Source organism: Cupressus sempervirens, chromosome 1 (genome assembly GCF_028749045.1).
Source record: "Cupressus sempervirens isolate cs-2001-9-10 chromosome 1, ASM2874904v1, whole genome shotgun sequence".
Taxonomy (NCBI): domain Eukaryota; kingdom Viridiplantae; phylum Streptophyta; class Pinopsida; order Cupressales; family Cupressaceae; genus Cupressus; species Cupressus sempervirens.
The window spans coordinates 297,267,322-297,273,321 of NC_143118.1; the positions used below are offsets into that span (position 1 = coordinate 297,267,322).

The window sequence follows — 6,000 nt, forward strand, 5'->3', positions numbered from 1 at the left end:
AAAATAATTCTCGAAACAATGTTGCACAAACTCATGAGAGTGAGATCTATCATCACTCATATAAAAATGATACTCTCTAATAATATTTCAATTATCTTCCGCACTATCAAAGGCATGTATATATGTTATGTGAATGAAAATAGCAATCTTAATAGAGTTGTAATATTGAGAGTGTGTCTCATTTTGAGGTTGCAATGTGTAGTTCTGAGAAAAATCAAAAAATGATATAATAGTGCCAATGGGAAAAGTCTCCTTACACATTCTAAATTGTTGATCCAACCACTGAGACCTATGACTATGTCTTGCATACTTGTAGAAAATATTTGTCTTAAAATCTGAAATAAAACTAGCCACACTGATAGTTTTCCAACCAATTCACATATAGAGCCCTCACCCCCACTCTTCAATGTGTATTTCACCGTTTCATATAACTTTTTTTTTACTATTGTCTTTCCAAGATCTTGTTGACACCCTTCATGGAAACATGTGTCAAACTTGGATAAGCCACCACATTCTAAACACTTCTCATTTATGCAAGCATTTCTATAAAAGAAACAACCATTAACTCTACAACAAAAAAATTGATCTAGCAAGTCTCTTGATGATTTTGGAAGCCCACTAGCACCACAATCCTTCAACATTTCTTTACTATGCAAAGTATAATGGATGGAGCGTAATAGTTCATGATGCATAAAAAACTCAACATGACATTTGCAACAACATGTATTTCAAATTTTAAGTGGCACACAATAAAATGGCTTCAAAAATTCAAAAGCCCTTTGTGATATATGAAGACTTGGATGACTCTCTTTAAATTGTTTGAACAACATAGTTTGACTTACCTCCAAATAGTGTTTAGGATGTGGTGTGCGGTCTTTGACGCCAATTCTCAACTTTAACACATCTTTAGCATCGGGTGATACTCGTGAGCTAGAGTGCCAAAATTGTGTAATTTCTTCCTTCATATCATTGGATAGCTTCTTATCAAAACATGGAAGTCTCCCACCAAATGCCCATGTTTCATTTTCAAGAGCATCATCAATTCTCTCTCATCGACTAAGTTCTCTTCTCAAAGTAGTATGATTTAGATTCAAATCAATACAAGTTTGTCTCATATATCTACCCTTTCTTAAATGATGACTTACCGAAGAGGTTGTAATAACCCTTCGAGCAGCTCTATTATCCTTCTCCTTGCTATTTTTCCCAATGCTATTGAGAGCATTGAAAAGATTCTTCACAATAATGGCATTTCTTTCCAACTTTTTATTGACATGAATCTTTAATTTGGAAAGCATAGGTCTCATCTTTTGCATCTTTAATAAGTGCATGAAAAGCTAACATTTCTCCGCCACTGTCATGTTGCTGAAAAACATCTTATATAGTATTGAAGCCCATAACCGAATGGTTCTTTCTAATTTTTTTCCTTCCAAATCGGTAATAATTATTTTATCAATTTCAATTATCCATTTTGGTGTTCTAGAATCTGTTGTGGTATTCCCAACACACGCCCTATTCCTCGCTAGGAATGGGGACCTCCTAATTTTTTTAACTCCCGGACTCACAATTTGAGAGTCGAGAGAAGAAAAAATCCATTTGAAAGTTAATTTTAGAGTCAAAAATTCAAAAAACCCATAAAAAGTAAATTATATATATACATATAAATCTCCACTCCCCATACATGTGCGCGCATAAGGCGCAACACATTTTTTATGCAAAGGGAGGAGGGTTATAAAACCCTCCCTCCCTTCCTTCTCCCTCACTTTTTTGTAAGTGATCGAAGAGGGAGAGAGGTAACCCCCTGCCCCCTCCTCCATTTCAATGTGTGGCGCTGGCTGAGAGGGCTATGCTATGCACGCTAGCTGCACAGGCCTCACGGACCCCATGCTGGCATGTAGGCCTCGTATCCACATGCTGCACGCTAGCCCTACGACTGTGCGCAACACTGGGCGCACGAGCCATGCTCTTGTAGGCTAGCCTCACGGCCCTACGGGTCACGCACTATGCATTGGCCGCATGTCTATGCTGGCAGCGTGGGCCATGTGCCTGTGCACCAACCTCTTGGCTATACGTTGCATGCTGACTGTGCATGAATGCATTGCCACGTTGGCTGCTCCTGCATCACACTGTGCACTTTGGCGTGCGCACACACATGCATCGGCACTCGTGCGCACTGCGCTAATTTAACTTTTTTTTCTTTAATAGTTTTAAATAAAATTTAAAATTATTTAAAAAATAATAATAAAAGAAAGAAATTTTTTTTTTTCAAATAAAATGAATGTCTTGAAAGGGGGACATTTTTTTTTCCTCGCTTATGTTTTTCGCTATCTATTGACTAATCGTGTTTTCTTTCTCGTGATGCACATGTAATACAATCAGATGGCGATTACATACAGATCAGTAGCAAAACCACTTGATTACAAATTTTAAGGCGTGACCCCAAAATCATGGTTACATGATGAGTACACTGAGATTAAAGACATAGACCTCAGGCACACAGAATTGGGAGAATTCCTGAGAGTTTGCAACAGTCTGACGAAAAGGTCAACCTTGAGGTTTGCATTAATCCATTTTGGATTAGTGAATGCAACATCACATCTAGGAACTGTGAAATCAGCCGAGTTGATCATGACCTTATCCTGGCACTTTGTTCCCGATGAAAGGGTAGTAAAGATTGTTACTGGAGAAGTGGTCTTAGATCTACGACCTGATAACATCAACAGAGTTTTCCATCTTCCTAGAGCCGATTAGTTCATCAGACTCTCATATGAAATAGCTGAGAGATGGTATAAAGATCACCACCAAGAGGCCATCGACATCATACACTCCTTATACTTCATTGAGAATCCACCTCAGGGAAAGACAATCAACACAGTGGATATGACTCAAGGATACATGAAGGATGACATCAAATATTCAATCATTCTCTTGAGCAAAGTCATGGGTTTGCTTGCAGCGGGTCATCTCACTCCATTCATGCTCAACTTCATTGAGACCATCACACACACAAAGACACCACTGGATTGGGCCACCAGACTTAGCAAGAACTTGTGTGATCAGTTGCAGATGATAAAGGACAAGAAGAAGTTCTACATGACTTCTTATGTGGTGTATCTACTTGTGGCAAGGGCAACCAACTATCTTGGGTTGTATAAAAAGGGCAGTATGTAGGACCCTAATGCATGGCCGTATATAGTTTATCCTTAGCTAGTGAAGAAGAAGCTCTCACTGCAGAGCAAGGAGTACAAAATTGTAAACGATGTCTCTATCTTTGCCATCATTTGATTCATCGAAGGGGATTACGGGAAGAGATTTTCTGATGAAGCCAAGGCACAGATCACATCTCTTGGTGCATATTTCATCCAATTCTGGACATTTACATATATTCGGGTAGGTGGTGCATCCATCAATTCGAAGAAACTCCTGAGGTACCCAAGTGACAAGTTGGTCTTGATGGAAATATCCTAGTAGATTGAGTTAGCTTATGAGAGGATCAAAAGACAATGGAGGCCTTGTTGGGATTGGCATTTTGTAATAGGAGCATATCAGGTAAAGAGAAAGCAAGATATCCCAACTTTTGAGTGGGAATGGGAGAATTATCCTCTTGAAGAGTATAACTCTCCTTGGCCATTCTTTGACAATGTTGGTAAAGTGGAAAACCTGGTAGGAAAGGAGTTCTATCATGAGGACACCATTGAAGATCATTGGATGAATACCACAAATGACTACGATGTTTGCATCAAAGACTATTGTAGGATGACTTTGTATCTAGCAGAGAAGGCTCTCCATTTGACCTTCCTTGATGAGATAAGGCTATAAGACTCAAAAGAACTATTGGATCCTCTATTCAATACAGATAAAGTTGGCGAGAGACCCATTCTGAATGCCGAAGTTGATAGAGAGGAAGGAGATGATATTAATCATCGAGTGAGACATGTCATTTGAATGACAAAGAGTTGGATCAAGAAACCCTTTCCACTTCATCCAATTATAGATACAGTGATCTTCCATGCACATGCTTGCCCAGAAAGGGGTAAGGGAAGGAAAGTCATAGTTCCCATCTTTGCGGTCCAGTCTCTTATCAGGCCTGAATAGTCTACCAACTTGATTGTCCAATGGAATACTACCACCCTTTAGAGAGGAAGGGAAATAAGAAGAGAGCCTCTCCTCGAAGGTTTCAAGTGAAGCATGTTGAAGAACAGGTCCCTTCCAAGCACTAGGAATCAAGTCTCCAAGAGCCCCAAGATGGTGGAGCTTCTCATATCCAGGTTAAATTTCCATTGCCTCCTATTTTGTCAAGTCGACAAGAAGAGGTAGAAATTCTAGAGACATCCATTCCTCTGGTGCATCAAGAGCCCGCTTCTCCTATGCGTCCACAGAAACAAAAGAGGATCAAGGTTAGAATGAACAAGAGGAAACGAGTTTGTAAAAGATTAGTGCCTAATCCATTTATTCCTAAGACCATTCTAGAGGAAGAATCATATGAGGGGGAAACAAAATCAGATGAGGAGGAGGAACAAGTGCCTCTACAAAGGACAACTCGACTGGCAAAAGCCACAGAATTGGAACGAAGGAAGAGTGCCATGAATACCTCACTATTCACCCAAGCAGAAACGATAGAACTCTCTTCTTTAGAAGATGAAGTATAGAGATGGGTGAATGAAAGGGAGCAAGGTGATGATGTTCTCTGCATCCTAGATTTTGATTTCATGCTTGTGGGTATGAAGTTAGTTGGAGATAAGATCAGAGATACCCCTATAGGTGAACTTCAATAACAAGATTGGACGTAGATGCCACAAGACACAAGGTCCTCATCTCACTTCTCCATCTCCACCTTAGGTCACGATGGTAGATAAGGGTTTAGTAACACCTCCACCTCTGAGTTCAGAAGAAGAACATGTTCAAAAGGAACTATCATTACAAGGGAAACTAGAACCAAGGGTTACTGATGAGCCATCAGAAGAGGCACAGATAGTAGAATGTGTACAACAACCTTCTTAGGAAGTCAAGGATCAAACTACATGATCTACAGAAATTGAGACTACAGAAGAAGAGTCCTCACAACAAGAGACTCCAAGCAAGAGTGATAAAGGCAAGGAGGTAGTTGAACACATCCCTTCATCATCTAAAGCCAAAGCTATAAAAAGACATATCCCAAGATGGTTTTGGAAGGAAATAATAATAAGTTCCAAGCATCAATTCTATGGTTCAGAGGATGATATTTGTGACATTGCAAAGATTTTGAACAAACCTGAGTCTCCATTACATGATGCAATTCCATTTGTGTTCATCACTACTACATGGAACTAGGACTTATTTGCACAAGTAGCTCACCCTCCTAAAGGTACAGATGTAGAAGCTATTAGTCTTGAGGACTATGAAGTGAAAGATATTATGTTAGGAAAGCCTACATGGGATACATCTCGATAGATGATGACTATGGGAGTCAAGGAGGTTCTTAGCCATATGGAATAGGATGAGAATTAAATCAAAACACTTTGAAGGTAAGTTGAGATCCTAAAGGGATATCTAGCTGAAGTTATTGATCCTCTTGATTCTGAATGCCCTGAGGAGACTTTGAATACCATTCTTAGAGAAGGGGAAGGTTTATGGCTTAGTCCATTTTTGAGAGCTTGTGAGGATTGGCAAGATAGCCTTGAGAATAAGGGTGTCACTATAATCACAAGAAGTTTGAAGTTATTGTATGCTATGCAAGAGAATGTTGATAAGATTGTGGCAATTTTGAGGTAGGACTTCAGTATCATGGATGAGGTACAGGCATGGAGCAAGAATTTACAAACTCTACAAGCCATAAAAGGGCAAAGATACAACATTTTGATTGGTGTATATATTGGAGAAGAGCTAGACATGATAGATGATTGGATAGAAAAGATTGTAGATGGAAATAAAGTGATGGAAACATTGCATGATGAGATACATAGGCTCAAGGACCAAGCCCGAGAGCAAATTTTGGAAGCAAAAAAGTTGTATAGTGATGCATGC

General features: G+C 39.4%; 1 pseudogene; it reads right to left on the reverse strand.

Annotated features, from left to right (window-relative positions):
• The window catches only part of LOC149577299 (casein kinase II subunit beta-1-like), a 28,605-nt pseudogene extending 26,646 nt beyond the window's left edge, over positions 1-1,959 (reverse strand).
• Positions 1,960-6,000: the final 4,041 nt, after the last annotated feature.